Below are 9,313 nucleotides of genomic sequence, written 5' to 3'. Positions count from 1 at the left end.
TAAAGAAACAGGGACCCCCGTTAGGCCTCCCATTCTGTAGCTCCAGCTTGCTACAAATGTTGGGAATTTCCTGTCCAATATATAGCCCGGGCCCTTTTCCAGTCCTCCCCCTCCCCAGCCTTTAGGTGCTTTGTGGTAGCAGCTACATGGCTCTAGTGAATGCCAACCTTTGGAATTTGGTGATGCATAAACCGGAAAGGCATCATGATCTACTCATTCTGCACGTCTTTGGTCACCTGCTATGGCCAGGCTCTATTGTAGGTGCTAGGAAAATTTTCATCAGTGAAAAATATAAAAATCTTTGTCCTCAGAGTTTATGAGATTATAAACCTGTTTGCATTACAATCAGGTTATGCCATTTTGGCATGCTTGCTCTCTGGTTACTGTGTACTTTGTAGACACAGAAGCTTCCTCTTAGGATCTGTTAACCCTGACTGGTTCAAGTTATGCGCAGTTGACCTCTTGGATTCCCCATACCCCCATCCCAGCCAAGGTTAGCCACTTTCCCTGACTTGGAAAGTATGCCTTAAGTTCTCAACCGTTTCTGTCTTGCAGACTCTGAAAAACTCCAGTGTCAAATACTTTTTAAAGCATTACTATTTGGGGGGTGTTGCCTTTATCTACAAGGCACAACGTAGTGCTTAACGATAAATCAAGCACTGCAAAATGCTTTGCGTGTTTTGTTCACTACTCCCAATAGCCTAAGAAGGTGGTATATTTACCACATATGATCAATAGCTTCCAGGGTCATGACAGCAGGCTGTCTCCAGAGCCCCTGGCTCTTCATTGGTGCTCTGTATAGGCAACACTACACCGTGTTAGTGCCTCCTGGCTGATGTTATACTTCCCATCCTGACCTTCATCCTGGCTAGGGCTCCAGCTGTTTGGGGTGGAGAAGGGGATCCCCATCCCCAATCGTTGTCACCAGAGTAGCAGCATGAGCTCCCTTTTAGTCTCCCCCCCCCCCCCCCCAGCAAGCCCGCCAAATACAGATCAGACAGGAGAGATGAATGCATAGCTCAGTCCATGCCTAGTGGAACTGCAGGCCTGACCTACAGTGAAGAAGGCACTGGTGGAGGGCAGAAGTGGAAGGATGTGTGCCCTGGCAAGAGAACATCTGCCCTGCCTGCAGGTGATTGGATGAGGGCACCCGCTAGGCAGCAGGCCATGCACTGGTCCCCCTTGACCAGAGGTAAAGATGGATAGGGCAGTAACTGCTTTTTAGTCCTTCATGGCTGAGCGGTGCAGGAGAGTTACACGGAGACGTTAGTTATGTGCTTACACGGGTGTAAGCACAGTGACCATGAGACAATAGTGGGAGACCTCCCTGCCTGGCTGTTCAGGTAAGTGTTTTGGAGATGACACCTGAGCTAAAGCCGAAGCTCCAAGATTGATTTAATATGAGACAGTTGGTGAGGTTAAGACAGGCAAAGGAGGACTGGATGTTTCCAAGTGGAAGGGTTAGTATGAGAACAGGCCCAGGAGTGTGACTCAGCCTGGGGAGGTGCTGGACCAGCAACGTGTTAGGTTCTGCTGTGTTTTGGTTAATTTTTTTTTGAGAGAGGAGAGAGAGCGTGAGCACGAGCAGGGTAAGGGGCGGGCGGGGGGCGGGGACAGATGATCCCAAATTGGCTGTGCTGACAGCTGAGAGCCCAATAGCAGGCTTGAACTATGAACCAGGAGATCATGATCTAGGCCAAAGTCTAAGGCTTAAGTGACTGAGCCACCCAGGCACCCCTCTGCTGGGTTTTGAAGTTTAAAGAGACTGCTAGGAAGTGGGAGGGAGGGGCAAACGGAAACAGTGACTGAGGACCTGATGTGCTTAGAACTGGCTTGGTCCTGAGGGCAACAGGAAGGACTTTGAGCAAGGGAGTGGTCAGATTTGCATTTTTACAACTCTGGTGATTGGAGGACGGGGTTGGGTGCAGCTGAAAGGCAAAGACACTCTGACACCCAGGTTGTGGTCTTTCTCATTTCCCACTAAAAAGAACCAGAGCTCCTGGGGCAAGTGGTGCTGAGACGTCTGTAGATGTGCAAGATGCACCTGGAACATAATGCTATGGCAGGAAGTAAAGAAGCTATAAAAGATGGCTGGTATAATTGACAAGGATGCAGGGGCTAACCCGAAGAGGTTCCTCCTGGCTAACGATAGGATCATCTGAGCATCAGTGCAAGTGCAATGTATTGAATTACAAGTGCAATGGATTGAAATCAAATTTTTTAAATCTCTAAGTTCATGATGATATTTTTAAAATAGTGGGAAAAAATTTTTAAAAATAAAATATTGGTCACCTTTGAAGGATGTTAGAAATAAGTGACTTCTGAATACTTGTTAATAAAGGGAAAGAAGCATTTATCTTTTCTGTATTAACTGTACTTCAGGGTAATCAAAAAGTGAAAATTTCTCTCTATAGAGATATTCCAGCTAATAGATAATGGAATTATAGAGTTAATTTATCACTATTTTGTAAACCTCTAATGAAATAATTAAGCTAGGCAATAATAATCGACAGCTTCAACATCATATGAAGAGAGACAACCAGGGGCACCTGGGTGGCTCTGTTGGTTAAGCGTCCAACTTCGGCTCGTGATCTCACGGTTCATAGGTTCGAACCCCATGTCGGGTTCTGTGCTGACAGCTTGGAGTCTGGAGCCTGCTTTGGATTCTGTGTCTCCCTCTCTCTCTGCCTCTCCCACATGTGTGCTCTCTCTCTCAAAAATAAACATTAAAAAAAAAAACAACAACAACCTGACATTATATGCCTCCTGCTGGAAGCCAACAGCACTACTGCTGAAGCTTTCTTGCAAAAGCAAAAAAAAAAAAAAAAAAAAAAAAAAAAAAAAATCCAAATCATATTGTTCTGGATCTAAGTACAAGTTTACAGGAAAGACATGAATCAGAGGACTATGTTAAATGACATGATGTTAAATGACATCATGGGGATGCAAGCAGGAAAAATCCAGTAAATGTAAAACTCTAAGGACAAACAACATGGCTTCTTTAAAAAAAAAAAAAAAAAAAGGCAGAGTGTGCCTGGGTGGCTTAGTCAAGCGGCAGACTCTTGATTTTGGCTTAGGTCACTCACGGTCTGTGAGTTCCAGCCCCTCCGACTCTGTGCTGACAGCATGGGTCCTGCTTGGGATTCTCTCTCCCTTTCTCTCTGCCCCTCCCCCACTTGTGCTCTCTCTCAAAATAAACTTAAAAAGGCAAAGAAACAAGAATAGAATGAAAAAACAAGAGGAAAAGGAACCCAGAGATTAAGACTTATGAGCCATATTGACAAAATGCAAGGATGGATCCTGATTTAAATAAACCAGTTGTAAATGAGAGAGAGACAGGCAAGTGGGGCAGTTTGAACTTGTGGTTACCGTTCTCCAGGATGGTCCCCTAAGATCCTGGCCTCCCAGTATTCACACCCTCTCACAACGAAGCAGGTTGGCCCATGTGACCAACGGAATAGTGGAGACGTGTGTGTGACTTACAAAGCTGGGTCAGGAAAGGTTTTGTAGCTTCCTCCTTGGATCCTTGCTCTGGGGGAAACCGGACAAGGTTCTGAGGCCATTCAAGCTGCCCGTAGAGAGCCCTTGTGGTGAGGACCTGTACCCCTGCCAAAAGCCAGCACTGACCTGCCAGCCTGTGTAGATGAGCCACATGGAAAGCAGATTCTCCAGTACCTGTCAGACTTCCAGGTGACTGCCATCTCATGAGACGCTGATCCAGAACCACTTTGTTCATCTGCTCCCGGATTTCCAACAAACTGAGCAATAATAAATGTTTATTATTGTTTTAAACCTCTAAGTTACACAGCAACAGATAACTAATATAAATACTGATTAGATAATGATACAAAGAAATATTATGAATGCGTAATGCGAAGAATGTTATTTGAAAGTTGTTTTAGAGATGCATACTGAAATATTTATAGATGCATTAACATGCCGCCTGAGATTTGCTTCCAAATAATGCAGTTAAGCGGTAGCAGAGAGTGGATGTATAGATAAAGCAAATGGTCATGAGTTTATATTGGTTGTGGCAATGAACATATTCACTGTACTATTCTCTAGATTTTCATATTGCTGAAATTTTCTATAATAAGAGTTTATTTTATTTTATTTTATTTTATTTGAGAGAGAGAGGGTGCGAGTGAGGGGCAGAGAGAGAAGGAGAGAGAGAAAAGCGGGGAGCACCTGAAATGGGGTTTGTGTTCATGAACCACGAGATCATAACCAGAGCTGAAGTCCAATGCTTAACCGACTGAGCTGCCCAGGTGCCCCATAAAAAGTTATGTTTTTTAAAAAGTACTTACGGGGCACCTGGCTGGCTCAGTGTGGGGAGCATGTGACTCTTGATCTTGGAGTTGTGAGTTTGAGCCCTACGTTGGGTGTAGAGATTACCTTAAAAAAAAAAAAAAAAAAAAGGTACTTTCAATGGTCCAGGCAAGAGAAAAGATGGCTGCAACAGAGCAGTAGTTATAAGGGTTATAAGAAAGGCAATGGAAGTAAAATATTCAGAAGGTAAAAATATACAGGTCTCAGTGATTGAACAGACATGGGGAGGTGAGAAAGAAGAATCAAGAGCGACTCTGGGAGCTGGATGGACATACCGGCCACTTGCCAGCTGTGCAAGCTTGGGTGAGTTACTCAGCCTTTCTGTGCCTCGTTTCCCATGTGTGAAGATGAAGGTAAAAACAGTACTACCTATAAGGGTAATTGTATTAAGTTAGTTAAAACATGTAAAGCACTCAGAACAGTGCTTAGCACATAGTAAACCCTCTAAGTGTTAGCTCTTCCACTGGGGAGGCCCAGGACTCCTGCGGGATGGCAGTTTTGGCTTTCCGCGTGAGATTGTGGCGGTGGGGCACTTCCATGAAGATGGCAGGAGACATTTGCATCTCAATCTGAAGTTCAGGAGAGAAGGTAGAGATAGAGATGTGGATGACTCGGCACATTTTAAAATAAAAGTGAACCAGCTCTTTGAACAGACGCTTCACCAAAGATACACAAATAGCAAATAAGCACGTGAAAAGATGTTAAATATAACTAGATATTAAGCAAATGCAAACTAAAGCAAAAAGGAAACACCTCTGTACCCATGCCAGAAAGACAAAAATTAAAAAAAAAAACAAACATATACAGTGATAATACCAAGTACTGGGAAGAATGTGGGGCAGCGGGAGCCATCATACATTGCCAGAGGTCAAGTTAAAATGGTATGTTTATGGGACGCGTGGGGTGGCTCAGTCGGTTGGGCATCCGACTTCAGCTCAGGTCATGATCTCACAGCTCATGAGTTCGAGCCCCGCGTCGGGCTCTGTGCTGACAGCTCAGAGCCTGGAGCCTGCTTCACATTCTGTGTTTCCCTCTCTCTCTCTACCCCTCTGCCGCCCATGCTCTGTCTCTCTCTGCCTCAAAAATAAATAAACATTAAAAAAATTAAAAAAATAAAATAAAATGGTACGTTTACTTCTGGAACTTCTGGAAAACAGCTTGGCAGTTTCTCATAAAATTAAACACATACTAACCATACAACCCAGCAATTAATTGCACTACTGGGTGTTTATCCTAGAAAAATAAAAATTTGCATTCACACAAAAACCTGTATGTGAATGTTCAGAGAAGCTTTATTTGTAGTAAGCCAAACCTGGGAACAATCCAAATATCCTTCAACAGGCGAATGGATAAACTGTGGTATATCCATACAATGGAATACTCCTCTGCAATAAAAAGGAATAGGCCATAGATATATACAACAACCTGGAGGGATCTCAAAAGCAATATTTCATGAAGAATGAGCAAGCCCAATGGAACCCCAGGAACCTCATATGTAAGGAGCATATGGAAACCTTTTCAATCTGTCCACGGCTTTTCAATAAAACAAATGCTGCCTAGGTTCAGGCCCTAGGTTCTTGCCTGGGTTACTGTTCCAGCCTCCTCACTGGCCCCAGCCCCCAGCCCCCAGCCTGGGGTCTCTCCAGTCCACTCCACACACTATTTCTAGACGGATCTCTCTGAGGGTAAACCCCAGACTTTTCAATGGTACATCTTGGCTGTCAAGATAAAGTCCAAACTTCTCAATGTATACTCAAATCTCCTGCTTACCTATGTCCTCTCAACTTTCAGATGCCATCTTACGCCCCAGTGGCCCTCTGCCCAGACTCTTCCGTGCCTCCCCACTCTCCTGCAGGCAACAGTCTCTGTAGGTTCCAGCCATAATACATTCATCTTTATGCTGGAATGTTCCATTTGATCGCTCGCTGCTAGGCTTTGGCATTTAAATTTTTCTGCCTAGAACTCTCACCGCCACCTTCCGTGGCTCAGTTAATCCCACCCTGCAGGTGTTGGTCCTGTTACCGCCTCATCTAGAAAGACTGGGTTAGAGCCCCTTCTGGAGCCTCCATAGCACCTGGGTGCGCTCTGTTGCAGCACTGCCCACGTTGTCCTGTGATCACCCAGTGACCGTTTGGCATCACCCACTAGAATTGTGAGTCCCGAGGGCTGGGACATGTCACATTCCCCTCTGGGTCCCTGGTATCTAGCTCAGTGCTTCACACCCACTAGGAGCCCAACAAGCGTTTGTTGTATAGAAAGCAGTGTGGGTGGATGAGGAAATGAAGGCATGAGAGGGGAGGTCCAAGTCCACATACTCATACTCTCTGTACTTTGCGCAACTCGTGAGGGCGTGGGAAGATGGCAGCTGATTTGGTGTGTCGGTCGCAAATAAAGCCTCCCTGCATTTCCTCTTCTCACCACCGGGTGGCAATTCAGGCCTGCGAAGCTCTCAGAGGGGCGCCGCTGCCATTGCACCACCTGGTGGCAATATATTTTCCAACTGTTCTGCGGGAAGTGATTTTTTGGAATACAAAGAATCGCCAAGAAAATACGCGGCAAACTTAATTTTGTAATTTTAAAATAACTCCTTGGAGTGCTCCTGCCTTAGAGAAGACCCCGGGTGCTACCCTGTTGCCTTCCACACGAGGCAGTGACAACCCCGATTTCCTGATGGCTTCTGCGACCTGAGGCCCCAGTGGCCCTCTGCCCAGGCTCTTCCCTGCCTACCCACTCTGCTGCAGGAAGCAGTCTCCGTATTTATCAGAGTCCTGTCTCCAGGTGTCCTCTCCCTCCATGTCCGTGTCACTTTGGGACACTTCAGTGTCCCGTGGATGACCCTCCACCTGGACCACCCTGCTCCCCGGTTCCTCAAATCTCCCAGTTCTGCAGGGACTTTCACCTCTACCTCACCTCAGCCAGCTGCACCGGATTGTAAAAGTCTACCCTTCCGCTCTCAGACCACAACCACACATGGGTCCCGCTCTCACTTCCTCTGCCTCTCCCCTGCGCTGTGGTTGCACCCAAACCCCAGCCCTGCCCCTTCACCCTTCCGCGGTTTTTCTGCTCCTTTCAGCTCCTCCCTCTGTCGCCCTGCTCGGGCTGAACTGCCTCGTTGGAATCACAGCTCTTCCACAGACAGGCTTTGAACTTGGACGGCTTACTTGAGCTCTCTGAGCCTCACACTCTCATTCATATTAAAGTGGGGATAACAGTAATGCCTGCGAGGGTAACTGAATTGATACGGATAGCACTTAGAACAGTCCCTGGCACGCTGTGAATGATGCTTGCTCTGATATATTATTATTATTGCTTAAGCTGGAGCCTGTGTGGATGACCTCACCAGCCACCTCAACGCCCTCATCAGCAAAACCCACCCTTGCACAAATCCCACAATCTTCCTTCACTAGGCTTAGAACCAGGCCTCTGCACCCCAGCAAGAAACGAAATAGAAGCCACAAAAATTCCACGATCCTGTAGGTTGGTGCCACTAGACATTCCTGCCCTTCAGCCTCCACTGGGCTCCAGCCTCGCTTGAAAATCCTTGACCTGTCCTTAGCCCGACCCCTCTTCTCTATCTGCAGTGACCATTCCACATTCTTTACCACATTCCCCGTGCACATGCTGTGAAGTTCAAAAGGTACAAATGGTGCACATTGGATTGTGGTAAGCTGATAAACGTGGCCACGATATTTTGTAACTGTTCCCCCTGGCGTGTGATGATCCCTCATCTCCCACGCTCTGATTCTCCTAACCCTGCACATGCCCTGCTCTGTTCCCATCTCCTAAAACCCTTCCCCTGGTCCCTCTAGAGCTCAGTGCTCCCCATCAGCCACCTCCCTCTGGACATAGCCCCTGTGAAGGGTCCCTCTGCCCTGCCACCTCTCCCTGAGGACACTGCTCTCTCTCCTTCAGCTCATGTGTCACCAGGCCAAAGGGTGAGCAGGTGTCTTCCTTGCTCTTCAGTGCTGCTTTCATACCCTAAAGTCCCTCAGCTTTGAATCTCCTCTTGACAGACTATACCACCTGCTATGCCTCCCTTTTCTACTCATCTACACTCCCTGGGTTATTTCCTCTCATTTCTTGAAGGCTTTGGCTCCTGCCTCGCGGTCATCCCCTCTAATCCTAATTCTGTCCTAATGCTTAGAGATTTCAGTGTCCACATAGAGAGTTCCATGATCTCTTCTCCTCCAATGACCTGGCCCGACCCTATCTGAATTACCCACTCCGTGGTCATTTTCTGGTCTTCGTCATTACTGGTGACTGCTACCCCTCTGTATTAGTGTCCCAGGGCTGCTGTAACAAAGTACCACCGACTGGGTGGCTTGAACAGCAGAAGTGTATTGCCTCACAGTTCTGGAGGCTGGAAGTCTGAGATCAAGGTGCCCTCAGGCTTGGTTTCTTCTTCTTTTTTTTTTTTTAAAGCTTAAACTTTTTTTCTTATGTTTATTTATTTTTGACAGATAGAGAGACAGAGCATGAGCGGGGGAGGGGCAGAGAGAGAGGGAGACACAGAATCTGAAACAGGCTCCAGGCTCTGAGCTGTCAGCACAGAGCCCGACGCGGGGCTCGAACTCACAGACCGCGAGATCATGACCTGAGCTGAAGTCGGACGCTCAACCGACTGAGCCACCCAGGCACCCCTTGGTTTCTCCTTGAGGACTGTGAGGGAGCATCTGTTCCCTTCAGACCCCTCTCCTAACTTCTGGTGGTTTGCTGCCCGTCGCTGGCCTTCCTTGGCCTGTGGGTGCACCAGCATGACCTCTGCCTGCATCTTCACATGGCCTCTCCCCGTGTGCTACCTGTCCTTGTGTCTGACTTTCCACTTTTTATAAGGACACCAGTCATATTGGATTATGGGTCACCCAAATGACTTCAATTTAACTTGATTATCTCTGTAAAGTCTCTATCTCCAAGTAAGGTCACATTCTGAGGTACCAGGGGTTAGGACGTCAACATTTTTTGAGGGGGTCACAATTCAACCCAT

This window comes from Puma concolor, chromosome B4 (genome assembly GCF_028749965.1).
Source record: "Puma concolor isolate L17-30 chromosome B4, mPumCon1.1.hap2, whole genome shotgun sequence".
Taxonomy (NCBI): Eukaryota; Metazoa; Chordata; class Mammalia; order Carnivora; family Felidae; genus Puma; species Puma concolor.
Note: the sequence above shows the minus strand (reverse complement) of the source record.